We start from the raw sequence: 19,603 nt of genomic DNA, 5'->3' as shown, positions 1-19,603 counted from the left end.
GACTGCATATGGGAATGGGGTTTGCTTTGGATGAAGGTGTTCTGGAATTAAACAGTGTAGACAGTTGCACAATTTTGTAAATATACTAAAAAATCACTGAATTCTAATTTTAAAAGTGAATTTTATGTACATAAATTATATCTCAGTAACACTGTTATTTAAAAGAGAAAGACGGTGTGATCAAGTGTGTCAAATGCTGCTGACAGGGTGAAGAGGATGAAAACTGAGAATTGACCCCTGAATCTGGCAGTGTGTCGTCACTTGACAAGAGCTGCTTCATTCACGTAGTGGGACTGATTAGAGCGGGTCCAGGGAGAATGTAGAAGAGGAAGTGAAAACAGCAAGCTTATATGGTTCTTTTGAGGAGTTTTGTTGTAAGGAAATGAGTGATTGCTAAAAGGGGCTGTGGAGTCAAGGGAGAGGTTTTTTGTTTTGTTGTTTCATTTTTTTTTTTTTAATAAGGCAGGAAACAGTATAGCATATTTCTATGCTAATGGGAATGATTCAGTAGACAAAAAGCTGATGACCTACAGGGGATAGGAGGAGGGAGAGGATTCAGGGAGCAGAGTGCTGGGGTGGGTGCAGTATGGGACTAGGTTCACAGTGGAGGGGCTGATGTTGGGCACAGCAAGTGCAGCACACCTCCTGTGTCTAGAAGAAAGGAGAGAACATGGCGTGGGGGGCAGGTACAGGGTACATGTGAGGGTGGGAACAGGTGAATATTCTCTCTTCATGTTCTCAGTGAAATAGAAAGTAAGGTCATCATCTGAGACAGAAGGGTGAAGAGGTAAAAGCTGGAATATGAAGGTCAAGGAATAAGTATAAAGCAGTTGTTTGAAAGAGAGGAAGAGTGGAAGGATAGGGAAGAATGGCAGGCAAGCAACATGAGGGCTGAGTTGAAGTTGGTAGTCATATACTTAAAGTGAGACCTCAAACCTGTAGTAGAAGGAAGAAAATGACAAAGATCAGGGAAGAAATAAATGAAACAGAGACTAAAAAGGTAATAGAAAAGATCACTGAAACTAAGAGCTAGCATTTTGAAAAGATAAACAAAATAGACAGCTCTTAGCTGGACTCACAAAGAAAAAAAGAAGACTCAAACAAAATTAGAAATGAAAGGAGACAACTGAAATACAAAGGATTGTAAGAGACTACAAAGAATAATTACCTGCCAAACAAATTAGACAACCTAAAAATATTCAATCCACTAAAACTGAATCATGAAGAAATAGAAAATCTGGGGGCACCAGTTGAGTGTCCAACTTTAGCTCAGGTCATGATCTCACTCATGGCTTGTGAGTTCGAACCCCGCATCAGGCTCTGTGCTGACAGCTCAGAGCTTGGAGTCTGCTTCAGATTCTGTGTCTCCCTCTCTCTCTCTCTCTCTCAGCCCCTCTCCTACTTGTGTTCTGTCTGTCTCTGTCTCAAAATTAAACATGAAAAAAAAAAAAAGAAATAGAAAATCTGAACATACCAATTACTAATAAGGAGCAATGGTTAACTCAGTAATCAAAATCCTCCAATAAACAAAAGTCTAGGAGCAGACAGCCTCACAGGGAAATTCTACTAATGTTTAAAGAGTAATTAATACCAATCCTTCCCCCATAAAAAGATGACTAGGGAACACTTCCAAACTCATTTTACAAGTCCAAAAAGTCCTGATATCAAAACCAGATACTACAAGAAAATTATAAGACAATATTCCAGATGCAAAAAATTCTTAACAAAATATTAGCAGCCTGAATTCAATACTAATTAAAAGGATCACACACCATGATTAACTGGGATTTATTCCAGGTATGCTTCATGGTCCAACATCAGCAAATCAATGTGATACATCATATTAACAAAATGAAAGATAAAAATCATATGATCATCTCAATAGGTGAAGAAAAAAGCATTTGAGGAAATACAACATAGATTCATGACAAAAACCCTAAAACAATGGGTATTGAGAGAACATACCTGAACATAATAAAAGCTATATATGACAGGCCCACAACTTAACATCATAGTCAACATGAAAAGCTAAAAGCTTTTCCTTTAAGATCAGTAACAAAACAAGGATGCCCACTCTTGCCACTTTTACTTAGCATAGTGCTAGAAGTCCTATCTAGAGCAATTAAGCAAGAAAAAGAAATAAAAAGCATCCAAATCAGACAAGAAGTAGTAAAACTATCTCTTTGCAGAGGACATAATCTTATATATAGAAAGCTCTAAGACTAGACCAAAAAAGTGTTATAATTAATAAACTCAGTTAAATTGTAGAATATAAAATCAATATACAAAAATCAGTTGCATTTCTATATACTAATAATGAACCACCAGAAAGAGAAACTAATCCTCTTAACAGTTGCATCAAAAAGATTTAAATACCTAGAATAAACTTAACTAAGCAGTTGAAAGATTTGTACACTGAACACTGTAAGACACTGATGAAAGAAACCGAAGATGACACAAATAAATGGAAAGATATTCCATCCTCATGGACTGGAAGAATCAACACTGTTAATATGTCCATGCTACCCCCCAAAACAATCTACAGATTCTGTACAATCCTTGTCAAAATTTCAATAGCATTTTTCACAGAAATAGAACAAGTAATCCTAAAATATGTATAGAAGTATAAAATCCCCCAAATAACCAAAGCAATCTGGAGAAAGAAAAAATCTGGAGGCATCACATTTCCTAATCTCAAACTATATTACAAAGCTATAGTAAACAAAACAGTATGATAATGGCATAAAAATAGACACAGAGATGGATGGGGCAGAATAGACAGCCCAGAAATAAACACACACATATACGGCCAACTAATTTACGACAGAGGAGCCAAAAATATACAACAGGGAAAGGGCAATCTCAGTAAATAGTGTTGGGAAAACTGGACAGCTACATGCAAAAGAACAAAACTAAACTATTATACTATACCCCAAAATGAACTTAAGACAGATTAAAGACTTAAATGTAATACCTAAAGCCATTGAACTCCTAGAGAAAAAACAATGGTGGTAAGCTCCTTGAAATCAGTCTTGACAATGATTTACTGGATTTGATACCAACAGCAAAGGCAGCAAAACCAAAAATGGACAAGTAGGACTATTTCAAACTGAGAAGCTCCTACACAGCAAATAAAAAGAACAAAACAAAGAGCAATATGCTAAATGGGAGGAAATATTTGCAAATCATGTATCTGTTAAGGGGCTAATATGCAAAATATATAAAAATTCAACAGCAAAAAAATATTTTATTATAAAATGGGCAAAGAATCCATATAGACATTTTCCCAAAGACATAGGTGACCAAGAGGTACATGAAAAGATGCTCAGCAACTCTAAACATCATGGAAATGCCAATTAAAACCACAATGAGATATTGCTTTACATCTATCAGAATGGCTAACATAAAAACACAAGAAATAATACGGATTGACGAGTATGTGGAGAGAAGGGGACACTTGTGCACTGTTGGTGGCTATTTAAATTGGCAAAGGAAGTATGAAAAATAGTAGAGGTTCCTTGAAAACTTAAAAACAAAACTACCATATAACCCAGAAATTCCATTTCTGGGTATTTATATGAAGGAAACAAAATCACTAACCTGAAAAGATATCAGTACCCGCATACTTACTTCAGTATTATTTACATCAGTCAAGACATGGAACCTAAGTGTCCACCAAAATATAAATGGGTAACGTAGTATACATACATAATGGAATATTACTCAGCCATAAGAAAAGGGAAATCCTTCCATTTGAACCAAAGCAGATGGACGTTTAGGGCATTATGCTAAGTGAAATAAGTCAGACAAAGTACTATATCATCTCACTAAAATGCAGAATCTAAAATAAATAAATAAAGTCACGGATACAAAGGATAGATGGGTAGTTGCCAGAGATGGTGGGTTGGGGGGTGGGCAAAATGGATAAAGGTGATCAAAAGACACAAACTTCCCGGTATATGATAAATAAGTCCTGGGGATGTAATGTACAGCATGGTGACTATAGTTAACAACATTGGTATACATTAAAAAATTGCTAAGATAGTAGATCTTAAAAATTCTTATAAGAAATTTTAAAAAATTAGTAACTTTGTATAATGATGGATATTAACTAAACTTATGCTAATCATTTCACTGATTATCTGTACTAGGTGCAGATATTTTTTTGAGACAGTGATTTCAGAATATATATATATATATATATATAATATACTTATAAGTATATATATATACTTTATAAATTATATATATATTATTTGTATTTATATATATTTGTATATATATATTATTTGTATTTTTGTGTGTGTATATATATATGTGTGTGTGTGTGTATATATATATATACGTATATATATATATATATATATATATATATATATATATATATATATATATATGGTAAGATGTTAGCTTGATATTCTAGCTTCTCCAGCTCTGTTCAGCAGGTAGCGTAGATAAGGAGTAAGCAGAGTGTTGGTCTGGGAGAAGGCTGAGGTTTTAAGATAGATCTCTTTATTCTTGTGTTGTAATTGCTTGTTTACAGGCTATTGGCCTCATTAGATTGAGTGATCCCCAAGTTTATGTCTTTCTCGTTGTTTCCCCTGCTTAAGTCTTTGACATATAAGAGCTGATTAGTGGATGTTCAATATATTTTCCTTATGAAAACAAATTTATAAATTACTTCATTGGTTTTTCTTCTCCCCTTCACCCCAAACATATAGCTGATACCTCAGACAGATTTACTTATAAATTATATATTACAAAACTATAATCAGGTTTTCTATGCAAGTTCTTTACATTTAAATGGAACAAAATAGTATTTTCAAAAAGTAATTACACTCTGTTTACTGAGCACTCATCAAATGAGTTCATCAAAGCATCTTTTAATAATGTCATTCATGAAATCTTGCCATTTGCAACTATGTGGATGGAACTGGAGGGTATTATGCTAAGTGAAATTAGTCAGAGAAAGACAAAAATCATATGACTTCACTCATATGAGGACTTTAAAAGACAAAACAGATTAACATAAGGGAAGGGGAGCAAAAATAATATAGAAGCAGGGAGGGGGACAAAACAGAAGAGACTCATAAATATAGAGAACAAACTGAGGGTTACTGGAGGGGTTGTGGGAGGAAGGATGGGCTAATAGGGTAAGGGGTGCTACGGAATCTACTCCTGAAATCATTATTGCACTATATGCTAACAAATTTGGATGTAAATTTAAAAAAAAAATAAAAAATAAAACAAGTTAAAAAAAGTAATGTCATTCATGGGTTCTTGAAAATACTATCTTCTTCTAAGCATAAATACGGGAGAGGGGATGAAGTCTATGTTTCTCCAAAAAATAAAAGTTAACCCCCCCCGGGAAAGATAAGTATGTGCAGAATTCTATGCTCTAAGAACTCCTCATACTATTCCACAAGAGTTGGGTTGCTTCCTTTGGAAAACTAGAAACCTTTCTTTCTCTTATGATTGTAAGTAGTAACTACCATTATTATCTAGTGATATCTGGTGCATAGCTGTGATAAATCCATAAGTGAAGAAACATTTTCTATAAGGGGTCAAATCAACTCACACATCAACACCAGTGAAGGAATACTGCATTTAAAGCTCTTTCTAGGGGTGCCTGGGTGGCTCAGTTGGTTAAACATCTGACTCTTGATATTGGCTCAGGTCATGATCTCACAGTTTGTGAGATAGAGCCCTGAGTTGGGCCTCTGTGCTACTTGGGATTCTCTCCCCACCTTTCTCTTTGACCCTCCAGTGCTTGTGAGTGCATTCTCTCTCCTGTCTCAAAATAAATAAAAATTAAAAAAAAGTCTTTCGGAAGGTGCTGTTATAGTAAGCAGAACAGTACATTTGCATTTGCATGTATTTATCATTCTGTGTTGTGTGCATGACTGCCAAAAAATGATTTAAAGGGATAAAAAATGCTATTTATAATCCTAGCTTTTTTTTTTTTTTTAATGTTGTCCTTACTATAAACAAGGAAAGCTGATGGAATGTTTTGCACTCTTTGCCAAACTCTGAAACTAATGAAGCCTCATCCACTAAGCCACTTGGAAACTATCTGCCCTGGAGTCAATGAGGTCTCTTCCATTTTGCATGAAGTGTCCTTTGTTAGGGCACTGCTCAATGTGACAAAGCTATGACTCATAACTAACTATTTGGGTTTAGTAAAATGCATATCCTCAACAGGTTAAAAAACTTTTCTATTGGGGCGCCTGGGTGGCGCAGTCGGTTAAGCGTCCGACTTCAGCCAGGTCACGATCTCGCGGTCCATGAGTTCGAGCCCCGCGTCAGGCTCTGGGCTGATGGCTCGGAGCCTGGAGCCTGTTTCCGATTCTGTGTCTCCCTCTCTCTCTGCCCCTCCCCCGTTCATGCTCTGTCTCTCTGTCCCAAAAATAAATTAAAAACGTTGAAAAAAAAAAAATTAAAAAAAAAAAAAACTTTTCTATTATTGTAAGTGAATACAATAAAACCTTGGACCGTGAGTAACTTGTTCTGCAAGTGTTCTGCAAGATGAGTAAACACTTCTAATAAATTTTAACTTGATACATGAGCGATGTCTTGCAATATGAGTATTATGTGATACCGAATGTCATATGATCACAACTGAGCCAATGGTTCTTCTCTCTCTCACTGCAGGACTGTGGGTAATCATCTCCCATGCTGGGATGGTTGGTCTCAGGCCACGGTGTTTGGCAGAAATCAGTGATTTTTCAGAACGTTGGAAGTTGCCCACAACTGGCGCTAGTGTATTTTTTGTCACTTCAAAGCACCTATGGACAGTCCTTTGCTTTTCCATACAAGAGTAAGCTCAGGAATGCTTTCCTTCATTCTAGGTCAGGCTGCACACAGACATAAACCCTTTCTTTTGCTGCCTTATTGCCAGTTACATTAAATACAGTATATGACAAGAGTTTATTAATATTGTACTGTAGCTGACATCCGTGCGAGTGTATATACTGGCCCCCATGCAGAAAAAGGTTGAAAAGGAAAGTGGTAAGAAGAAGATGATTACTGTGGAAGTTAAGAAGGAAATCATCGAGTAGTACGAATGAGGTATCGAGTGGCTAAAATTGCAAAATTTAATAAGAAGTCTACGTCTACATCTTGTCTGCAGAGGAGGAGAAAAAGAAGATGGAGGAATCCCTCACTTCAAATGAGATTAGGGAGATGTGTAAAATGTGGGAAACAGTGGACAATTTTGTAGAAAAGCACCACCCAAATAAGGCCATAGCAGTGCGAGCAATGAATCTGTTTAACGGCAATGCAATGTCACATTTCCACAAAATCTTCAAAAGGAGGCAAAAGCAAGTGTAATTGGATAGGTTCCTTGTTAAAGCTGCATGAAAAGAAAAAGATTCCATTGAGCCAATAGATAGCAGTGATTCCATTAGTGATAGTGAAAGTTGTCCTACCCAATAACCCTCCTCTCTCTTTTCTCCCTCACACCAGCCACAAAAGTTTTCAAAGGTAAGTTCAGATTAATTTATTTTTCTTCATATTTTGTATTTTCTTTATTATTTTGTATTATATCACAGTATTATAATCATTCTTTTATGAATATCTTTGGGCTGTGGAACAAATCATCTGAGTTTCCATTATTTCTTATGGAGAAATACGTATGAAGTTTGCTTTGATATACAAGCTGCTTTGGATTACAAGCGCGTTTCTGGAACAAATTATGCTTGCAAACCAAGGTTTTACTGTACTTTGTTTTACCACATATTCGTTTACAGGGGAAAGACTGGCTTTGAATTCTATTTTTCCCTGTTACCAGCTACATAATTTGGTGCAAATCCTTTAACTTCTCTGAGGCTCATCTATGTAATTAAAAACCTATACCTCTTATGATGTTATGGAAATTAAATGAGATAATTCATGTTCCATTAGCACCTGGAATAGAGTAAGCGTGAAATAAATGATAGAACTGAGATCTATTAATTTTAACAATTATAAAATAAATTATAATGTAAATAATTATAAAAATAATAAAAAACATCAGAACTTGGGAAGACATGTCACTATTACCAAATGGTTTAATTTTAAATAGCATTCCTCAAATTTGACAACAATGGAATTCAATAAGCATTTATTGAACAATTATGACATGCTGGGCCTCAGGCCAGGCCCTGGAATCATTAGTGATATTGGCTGTAGTCTTAAAGAAGTGGATAGTCTAGCAAGGAGACAGACACATAAACTCTAACCTCCAGCAATAAGCACAATTAAAATAATAGCTAACTGTTGGGTGTTTACCAAAAGGTAGGGATAATATTTTAGCACTGTATATATATTTTCTGATTTCCGATTAAAAACAACCGTACAGGGGCACCTGGATGGCTCAGTTGGTTAAGCATCTAATTACAGCTCAGATCATGATCTCACTCACGGCTTGTGAGTTTGAGCCCTGCATCAAGCTCTGTGTTTACAGATCAGAGCCTGGAGCCTGTTCAGATTCTCTGTCTCCCTCCCTCTCTGTCCTTCACACACTTGCACTCTCTCAAACATAAATAAACATTAAAAAATTTATTTAAAAAAAAACCTAGAAAACAAGTACTATTATTTCCATTTTATAGTTGAGAGAGCAGAGATACAGAGAATTTTAAAAACTTGTGTAAGGTCACCCAGGTAGTAAGTGATGAATCTGAGACTTGAATTCATGGCAATCTGACATAACAGCCAGCAATCTTAACTATCATGTCTCCCTACCTCTTATATTTTCAAAAACATTCAATAGCAACAGATATTTATTGAGCACTTGTCACCAGTGGGGGCATTAAGGGTACAAGAGAGCATAAATCAGACCCGAATTCTGTACTCTGGAGCTTGTAGTCTAGCAGAGAAGACAAATATTACTCACATAACTGCATGAATATATACATATATGCTACGATAAGTGTTAGGAAAAATCATAGGTGTTAAGGAATGCATAATGTGTGCAATGTTATTGGAGAACAAGGTACACAATTAATTCTGCCTGAAGTGGGTGAGGAAGGAAGGCCTTTCAGGAAATGAGAACAGGAGAAAATATATATAAGAAGCCTGAAATGACTGAGCATGGAGAGGAAGAGAAGAGAGGGCATGAGTTGAGGCTGAAGGGTGGGGCTGTGGTAAAACTGCTGAAGGCATGTATACTGTGCTAATGGGTTTGATCTTTACTCATTATTCAGTGGGGAAAAAGGCATTTTATAATAGCTATTTTGGCCATGGTGCAGAAGGAAGGGAAAACTAGGGTGATACTGATATATTTTTTGACTGAAACTCCCACAAGCACTAACCTTTATTGATAAAATATAATACCCCAGATAATATTCATACTTTTTTCATCTTTTAACTTTGATATTCACAAAATAAAGCATGTTGAATGGAAAATTATTGGTTGCCTTCTCAGAGCTCATATCCCTTCTTCTCCTATGCCAATGTCCCCAATTTCCACTGGTATTCCAATTGTATTCCCAATTTCCTAACAAAGTGACCTCTCTCATGGCTCTAAGAGTGAATCATGTGATCTAGACCAAGCCAGTTAGCACTCCTATCTCCTAGCTATGGTAATGTCATCAGGAAGGTGAAGCTCTGGAATTCTCCTGGGAATGTTGAGACAAAGGTGCTCTCTTGTCAATCAATACCAGTTCTGCCAAACACTGATTAATGAATGACCTTAAATTGATAAACTGTAGCTTTCAGCAACAAAGTGCCACCTGATGATTTCAGAGTTAATTTGGTTTATGTTTAAATCAGACATATTTTCAGATTAAAAATAGAGTTCATATGGAATATGTAAGAATACCTTTGGATTCAAATACAGCAAACAAAACCATTCTAATTTATTTAAGCAACATAGGGAAATTATTGGCTCACATATTAAAATCCCTAGAAATACTGTGAGCTTCTGACAAAGGTTTCTATCAAGGCCCTAATTTCTTTTCATCTTTTTCAATTGATCTGAAAATCTACACTTGAACTTCTTTTCTGCTTCATATTAAAACTTTTTAGGGGTGCCTGGGTGGCTCAGTAGGTTAAGCATCCGACTTTGGCTCAGGTCATGATCTCACGGAAGTGGGTTCAAACCCCTACTTTGGATCCTCTGTCTCCTTCTTCCTCTGCCCCTCTCCTGCTTGTGCTCTCTGTCTCTGTGTGTCTCTCTCTCTTGCAAATAAACAAACATAAAAAAAATAAAAATTTTAAATTGGATGCTCACTCCGACTTTAGCAAATATAAGTCAGAAACAAAGTAAAAGCAGAAGAAACACTGATCAAAATTATGGTAAATCTTTGGGGCACCTTGGTGGCTTAGTCAGTTAAATTAAGATGGGAAATTAGGGGGGCACCTGGGTGGCTTGGTTGGTTAAGCGTCCGACTTCAGCTCAGGTCACGATCTCACAGCTTGTGAGTTCGAGCCCCGCGTCGGGCTCTGTGCTGACAGCTCAGAGCCTGGAGCCTGTTTCAGATTCTGTGTCTCCCTCTCTCTCTGCCCCTCCCCTGTTCATGCTCTGTCTCTCTCTGTCTCAAAAATGAATAAACGTTAAAAAAAATTAAAAAAAAAAAAAAAAAAGATGGGAAATTAGGGGTGCCTGGGTGGCTCCGTTGGTTAAGCATCTGACTCTTGGTTTTGGCTCAGGTCACGATCTCACAATTCCTTAGGTTGAGCCCCACATCAGGCTCTGCACTGTCATATTTGCTGTCTGTCTCTCTCTCAAATAATGATTATGGGATAAGTTTACTTTCCCTATCCACATTGTCTATTATTATTTTTGCGTTAGCCTGCATCTAAGTAGAGGTCAGAGAAATTATTCACTTGGCCCCCATGTGGCTAAAATTGACTCGTCAGATGAAAAGGTAAAGCTGAGAAAGCAGTATGATTTCTTAATTTAGGAACTGTAAGAGGAGTGCTATTCTAGTAGGCATAATTTGAAGAAAAGAAAAATATTAAACAAAGGGGAATGTAATTTTCAAGTAAAATGATAAATTCACCTGCCTATAGCTAATGAATAATATGTGCCTTATAATCATTACATAAGTTTTTTTTTTAGTTTATTTATTTATTTTGAGAGAGAGAGAGAGAAAGAGAATGAGTGGGACAGGGGTAGAGAGAGAATCCCAAGGCGGTTTGCATTGTCAGAGCTGAGTCCCATGCAGGGCTGGAAGTCACAGACTGGGAGATCATAATCTGAGCTGAAATCCAGAGTTTGACACTTCACTGATTGAGCTACTCAGGTGCCTTTAATAATTACATGTTTTAAAATGACAATATAGTTGTAAAATAGGCCAAACAGAATAACAACAACAACAACAAATCAAACACAAATTCTGAGCTTTAGTATCTGGTAATGGTAATAGCAATTGATGAAAGTGATCAGTAACGACAATAATTCAGGTGTTTACACTGACCTATCACAACTGTGATTTTACATTAGGAGTTGGAAAACTGTTTTTGCAAAGGCCATACAGTAAGTATTTTTGGCTCTATGCAATATATGGGCTTTGTTGCAAATACTCAACTCTGCCATTACAGTGTGAAAGCAATCATAGACATTCTGTAAAGAAATGCACATGACTGTGTTCCAACAAAGCTTTATCGTTATTATTTTTTTTAACAGAACTTTATTTACAAAACAGGTGGTGAGTGGATTTGGTCTGTGGGCCATAATTTGCTGACCTGTGTTCTACATCATTCATTTCTTTCAGCTTCTTTTGTTTCTATTTGTGTGAGTGTTCAATCATCACAACTTTGTGCATAAAATTTTATATTAAATTATTTTAAATTATTTGACTCAATTTTTTACATAAATGATACAAATTGGAAGGGAACTGTCATTAGGAAAGGGTGAGTTACTGGGTGAATTTATTGTTCATCACAAATTTTAGCTTTAGGGTTGGCTACAAATAGCACCATATGGTATGGCTAAAACAGAAAACTCCTGTCTTATTTGCCATAAAGTAGAGGACTGAGTTTGAGGCGAGCAAAGCAACTTCAGAGTGAGGGAGAAAATCCTGGAAAGGAAACAGCCAGATAAGGAAAGCCTTACACTGTGTGTATAAATTTTGCCCGCCCTTGGCTGTTCTCGAAGCTACGTGTACACAGGTCAGACTATAAGCAGCAGAGCTAAGGAACAAAGAAATAAAGATAGATTTTGATCTGTTGTTTTCCACAGGGAGATAGAGCTTAGATTTTCTGTCCAACCAATATAACAAAATCAAGAAGCTCTACAAGATAGTATTCATGGTATCCAGAATGTAATAATAATTTGTAGACATATGAAGAAATAGGAAAATGCACCTCATATAAGAATGAAAGGTAACTGAGAAAGTCTAATCTGAGATCCAGATGTAGGATTTTGTGGACAAGGATTTTTCAGCAGTTATTATTACTGTACTCAAGAACTTAAAGGAAAATATGGTAATAAATATGCTCAGGTAGGAAATATCAGCAGGAAAACAGAATCTATAAAATAAAATAAAATAAAATAAAATAAAATAAAATAAAATAAAATAAAATAAAATAAAATAAAATAAAATAAAATGAATTTCTATACAAAACCCCACAATATTTGAGGGAAAAATTCACAACATGGGCTAACAACAGATTTGAGATGACAGAAGAGTCATTAATATTTAAGACAAAACATTAGTTATTATCCCACAAGAAGAACAGAAAAATAATAAAGATTTAATAGCCCCTGTGAGATAATATTAAAAGGTCTAACATACAGCTACTTGGAACCCCTAAAAACACAAGATAGGCTGAGGCAGAAAATAATACTTTAAGAGAAATAATAGTTTAAAACTTCTCTAAATTTGTTGAAAACGTATTTTAGTTAAAATACAGAAACATAATTTATAGTTATGAAAAATATAAATTTATAGTTAACCCCCCCCCCCCACAGTAAGCCTCAAACAGGATAAAAGAAAACCAATTTAAACATTTATAGTCAAACTGCTGAAAACCAATGATACAGGTGCAATACTGAAAGACACTGGAGACAAATAAATATTACATATATGGGAATACTAATACAATGATTCAGAACTTACCTTCAGAAAAATGAAACAAAAGAGACCAGAAGACAATGAGTTTAAAGGCAAAAGAAAAAAAAGTAATCATAAATATAGAACTCTTTACTGGTCAAAATATCCTTCAAGACTCAAAGTCATATGTAGATAAATAAAACTAAGATTTCATAGTACACGTGAAACTAATGTGTGAATTATTCCTCAAAACAATTACAACAAAACCACACAAACACAAACACACACACACACACCTCTAAGACTTCACAATCAGAAGATATATACTATAAAAAATGCTAAAAGAGATTCTGTTGAACAGAAAAGGTAACAGAAATGGATGATTTCTGGAATGAAAAGTGCCAAAAACGACATCTACCTATGTATGTGTAAATAGGAAAGACTGTGTTTCTTTTAACTTATTTGAAGTACATATAACTCTTTAAAGCAAGAATTATAACATTGTGCTGTGGAGTTATAAAGATATCATATATATGCCAATTATAGCATTAAGAAGTGAAAGGAGATAAATTAATCTATGATTACAAGGTTCTTACATTTTATGTGAAGTAGTACAACATTAATTCTGAATAGATGGTGAAATGTTAAGGATGTATATTGTAATCCCTAGAGCAGTCTTTAAAAAAACAACATAAAGACCCATAGCTAAAAAGTCAATAAACTAAAATGGAATTTTTTAAAAAGGTGAAGTAACCCCAAAGATGACATAAAAGAAGCAGTGAAATAAAAACAGAATGAACCTACAGAAAGTAAAATGATAGACCTTTATCTAACCATATTAATAACTGCACTACTAAAAGGCAGAGCTCGGGGCGCCTGGGTGGCTCAGTCGGTTGAGTGTCCGACTTTGGCTCAGGTCATGATCTCACAGTTCATGGGTTCAAGCCCCACGTCGGGCTCTGTGACAGCTCGGAGCCTGGAGCCTGCTTCAGATTCTGTGTCTCACTCTCTGCCCCTACCCTACTCACACTCTGTCTCTCTCTCTCTCTCTCAAAATAAGATTAAAAAAATTTTTTTAAATAAATAAATAAATAAATAAATAAATAAATAAATAAAAGGCAGAGCTCAGTCAGAATGGATAAAAAATACTTACTTATATATTGTCTATAAGATATGCTCTTGAAATATAAAGATGAAGAGTTTGAAAATACATGATAGAAAAAGATGTATCATTTAAAAGTAAGCATGAGAAAGATAGAATTGTTTTATTAATAAAAGATGAGGTGGACTTGAAAACAAAGAGAATTGCCAGAGAAAAAGGTAAAATATCTTTATGATAAAAAGCTAATTCATCAGGAACATATAACAATTGCATACATGTATATGCCTTAAAACAGAATTTCAGAATAATGAAAGCAAAAAATTGACAGAATTAACAGAAGAAATAGATAATTCTCTAGTCAGAGATTTCATTCATTCATTCATTCATTCATTCATTCATTCATTCATGTTTTTGGTCAGAGATTTTTTTTATTTTTTTGAGAGAGACCATGTGCCAGCTGGGGAGGGACAGAGGGAAAAGGAGAGAGAGAGAATCTTAAGCAGGATCCATGCCCAGTGTGGAGCCCAATGCAGGCTCCATCTCATGAGTGTGAAATGATGACCTGAGCCAAAATCAAGAGTGGATGCTTAACTGACTGACCCACTCAGGTGCCCCTAGGCAGAGATTTTAATACCCACTAAGCATGTCATAAAAACAAGACGAAAAATATCTCCAAAGATATACACAATTGCTAAAATAACCTTTAAAACATAACCAGCCACCTTGACTTCACAGATATTTGTAGAACATTATAATAAAAAATTGTAAGATACATACTTTTTTCAAGTCTGCATGTAATATTCACCAAGATAGATCTAATGTCAAGTCATAAAAATAAGTATCAGTAAAAAGATTAAACCATAAAGAATATGTTCTCTGATCACAATGGAATTAAAAATTAATAACAATGAGATATATAGGAAATGTTCACATATTTGAAAATTAAACATCACACTTCTAAATAATCCATATGTCATTCAAAACAGAATAATAATGAAAATATGCTAAAATTTTTGTGATGCAGCTAAGGAAGTATACAAGAAGAAAAAAATTACGTCCTTGTGTTCTACCTTAAGAAACTACAAAAAGAGGACCTAAGTAAACCTATCATAAAAGGAACAAAACTTCTAGAAGAAAACAGGAGAATATCTTTGTGAATTGAAAATAGGCAAAGATTTCTTAGGACTAAGAAAGTAATAACCATAAAAGAAAATAATCAGTAAATTAGACAATCAAAATTAAAATCCTCGAGGAGAATATAGGTAGCAACCTCTCTGACCTTGGCTGCAGCAACTTCTTATTAGACATGTCTCTGGAGGAAAGGGAAACAAAAGCAAAAATGAACTTTTGAGACTTCATCAAGATAAAATGCTACTGCACAGCAAAGGAAACAATCAACAACTAAAAGGCAACCAATGGAATGGGAGAAGATATTTGCAAATGACATATTGGATAAAGGGTTAGTATTCAAAATCTATAAAGAACTTATCAAACTCAACACCCCAAAACCAAATAATCCGGTGAAGAAATGGGCAGAGACATGAACAGACACTTTTCTGAAGAAGACATCCAGATAGCTAACAGACACTTTTCCAAAGAAGACATCCATATGGCTAACACACACACGTAGAGGTGCTCAACATCACTCATCATCAGGGAAATACAAATCAAAAGCATGATGAGATACCACCATACACCTGTCAGAATGGCTAAAATTAACAACTCAGGAAACAACAGATGTTAGCGCAGAAGCAGAGAAAAAGGAACACATTTGCACTGTTGGTAGGAATGCAAACTGGTGCAGCCACTCTGGAAAACAGTATGGAGGTTCCTCAAAAAATTAAAAATAGAACTACTCTAAGACCTGGCAATTGCACTACTAGGTATTTATTCAAAGGATACAAAAATGCTGATTCGAACGGGCAGATGCACCTCAATGTTTATAGAAGCTCTATCAACAATAGCCAAATTATGGAAAGAACTCAAAAGTCCATCAACTGGTGAATGTGGTATATATACACAATGGAATATTTCTCTGTGATCAAAAAGAATGAAATCTTGCCATCTGCAACAATGTGGATGGAACTGGAGTATATTTATGCTAAGCAAAATAAGTGAGTCAGAGAAAGACAAATATCATGATTTCCCTCATATGTAGAATTTAGCAAACAAGACAGATGAATGTAGGGGAAGGGAAGGAAAAATTAAATAAGGTACAGGGAGGGAGGTAAACCATAAGAGACTCTTAAATACAGAGAACAAACTGAAGGTTGCTGGAGGGGAGATGGGTGGGGGGATGGGCTAAATGGGTGATGGGCATTAAGGACAGCACTTGTTGGGATGAGTACTGGGTGTTGTATGTAAGTGAAGAATCACTAAATTCTACTCCTAAAACCAATATTATACCATATGTTAACTAACTTGAATCTAAATTTAAAAAGTTAAAATAAAATCTTCCCCTTAAAATCTTTTGATTATAAGAAGATGCCATTAAGAACATTAATTGTTAAAGTTCCAGGGTAGAAAAATTTACACACAACATTTATCTGACAAGTGATTGGTATCTAGTATATAAAGCACTCCTACAACTCACATCAGGCAAATGATTTGAATAGACCTTCAAAAAGAAACATATGTGAGTGGTCAATAAGCACATGACACAGTACCCCAAATCATTAGTCATCAGGGAAATACACATTAAAACCAAGTAAGCTACCACTATACCTTCTCTGGAATGGCTAAAATTAAAAAGATGGAAGTCCTGGAATAGAAAAACATAATTAAAGCAAAAAAAAAATCCAAACAGTTGTTCCTTCTAGGTAACAGGGACAAGGATCAACTGAGGAAGGGCACCAGGAACTTTCTGAGGTGTTGTCAATGTTCTACATCTTCATAATTGTTTGGATATTTAATTATCTAAATTAATATAGGTGTATAAATTTGTAATATTTGTCAAATGACATATTTAAGATTGTATATTTCACTATATGAAATTTTACATCAAAAAGTAAACAAATATTGAACTCTAATGAACTTCATGCTTAAGTATTTAGAGGCAAAGTGTATGGATACGTGTAACTTAAAATGAAATACATAAAATATAAGATGTGTTGAGAGATGGATAAAGAATGGATAGATCCACATGTAATAAAGTACACGGAGTAAAATGTTAATCACACCATCTATGTGAATTAGTATATGTGTGTTCATTGTAAAATTCTACTTTCTATCTTAAAAATTTCATAATAAAATATTGGGAGAAATATATAAGAAATCAATGCAGTTTCATTCATATTGAAATCTTTCTAATACATCAAATCTAGTTTTCTAAAAACTGCTTAAGGAACCAAGACTCCTTGGAGAAATGGCTAATTCCAGGTCCATGACAGGAAAAGTACTATTAAAAGTACATAGAAGCCAGTTTGAAAAGTCTCCCACTGGCTAATATGGCACATTTTATACAAACAATAAACAAAAGGCTTACAATTCATTGAATTATAAAAGAATCCATGAGTCCATGATAATAGTAAAAGACAAAAGGGGTAAGATGGGGGGGGGGTGCTCTTCTTTACAGAAAAATGCCTATTAATAAATATAGAAGAAATACTAGAATTAGAAAATTTGCACCCCCAGCAAAATAAATTATTTAAGCAAAGGTCCTCAATATATGCTTATGACATTGTTGTGTGAATGCTGGGCAACAGACTATACAGTAGGTGTCAAAGATTACTTATCTATTACACATGGAGAAAAGTCATTTTACAAGAGAGATCTGGCAGACACTACCTCAACCAGGTGATCAAACTTGACATCATCAAATAAAGAAGTATGTAGACATTATATACTTCCTAATGTAATACAATTAGAAAACACAAAACAAAAAGATTAACCTCAATCTACTAATGAAGTAACAGATAAATCTAGACTGTGGCACATTTCACAACAGGAATTGGCAAATTGTTTCTGTACAGGCCCAGAAAGTAAACATTTTAGGCTTTGTAAGCTAGAAGGTCTCTGTTGCAACTATTCAACTTTGTGTTGTGGTGTGAACGGGTATGGCTATGTTCCAATACAACTTTATCTACAAACAAAAAAAAATGGTAGGTCTTGACCAACGGGCTCTAGTTTGCCCATCTCTGTTCTGTTCCATGATACTTGTCCATGTGTCTAAAAAAATAGTCAATATCATCAAAGAAGAAAAAAGGCAGAATGTTCTAGATTAAAGCTACAAGGCAGGGGCACTTGGGTGGCTCAGTCAGTTGGGCAACTGACTCTTAATTTTGACTCAGGTAATGGTGTCCTGGTTTGGGGGTTCTAGCCCCACATCGGGCTCTTGGTGTGTCAGTGCAGAGCCTGCTTGGGATTCTCTCTCCCTCTCTCTCTGCCCCTATGCCACTCATTTTCTCCCTCAAAATAAATAAATAAACTTAAAAAAAAAAAGGCTGCAGGACAATAAAACTCATTGTTAGATCCTTGATCTGATACTGGACTTTAAAGATATTCTGGGGACACATGAAGACATTAGAATAAACATTAAAAATTACTTTTGTTTATTGTGTCAATGTTAAATTCCTTCAGTGTAATAATAGGATTGAGATAATGTCCTTGTTTTTACAAGATATATGCTGAAAACATGTCTGAAAATTATTTTCAAAAAGGAAAGATAAAGCAGATATAGCAATATGTTAAAAACAAAATAGGCCATCTACTATTCTGTGTTCAATACAATGGGTATGTAGGAGAAAAACAAACCACAACAGTTCACTGAAAAGAAAATGAATAGCTCAAAGGGCAACATATAACAGAAATTTTCTTGAAAACTGTAACTACTTTTTGGAACTTCAAGGAATATAATTACATTTTATTTTACCAAAAACTACTTCTAAAGTTTCCAAAAATCTAAGATCTATTTTGCCAAGGATGTTAAAATACCAACACCAAACTTATCTCCATTTTTAAATCTTGAAAAAAGAATGATTCACAGGTGGCCTTAATTTTTGCTAAGGTCTAATCAACAAACATGATACTATGCTTGTATCTGCCCTGTCAAAGTCTATAATGAATGTTTAATCAAAATATTTTTATGTTAGTCTTAGCACTTTATGAGAGAAGTTCCCTGCTTTTTCTCTAAATATCCCAAGTTAAACTCATTCTTTTCCTAGCCCTCAAATAAGCTTTTCTTCCTTTAGGGCTTGCCTTGATGAGGGTAAGAAACATCTACCCACTCTGATCTGGAAGTGATTCCTCTGAGGTTTTTATCTATTTACCATCTTTCCCTTCTTATCCCTTTAGTTTAGGCACTTCTTAAGTCTCATTTGGACTATAGCTTCTTACTTTTTAATCCACTATGTCTGTTGACAGGAGTGATCTGAGCTTATTCCCTGATTAAAACTGTTCCATGACTTTCTACAATCCAAACTCTACAGCACTGCATAATTACACCAGACTATTTCTGCAGGTTCATTTCCTGCTGCTTCCTGAGACACACTATACACAGTAAGACCAAGATTTTTCAAGTCTATAA

The 19,603-nt window shown here is 35.0% G+C and overlaps 1 protein-coding gene across 7 annotated transcripts in view; it reads right to left on the bottom strand.

Annotated features, from left to right (window-relative positions):
• Positions 1 to 19,603, bottom strand: part of FAM13A (family with sequence similarity 13 member A) — a 374,625-nt gene that overhangs the window by 154,298 nt on the left and 200,724 nt on the right. The gene's annotated exons all lie outside the window — the stretch shown is intronic.

The sequence above is a fragment of the Neofelis nebulosa genome, chromosome 3 (genome assembly GCF_028018385.1).
Source record: "Neofelis nebulosa isolate mNeoNeb1 chromosome 3, mNeoNeb1.pri, whole genome shotgun sequence".
NCBI classification, from domain to species: domain Eukaryota; kingdom Metazoa; phylum Chordata; class Mammalia; order Carnivora; family Felidae; genus Neofelis; species Neofelis nebulosa.
Note: the sequence above shows the minus strand (reverse complement) of the source record. Positions and strands in the feature narration are given on the sequence as shown.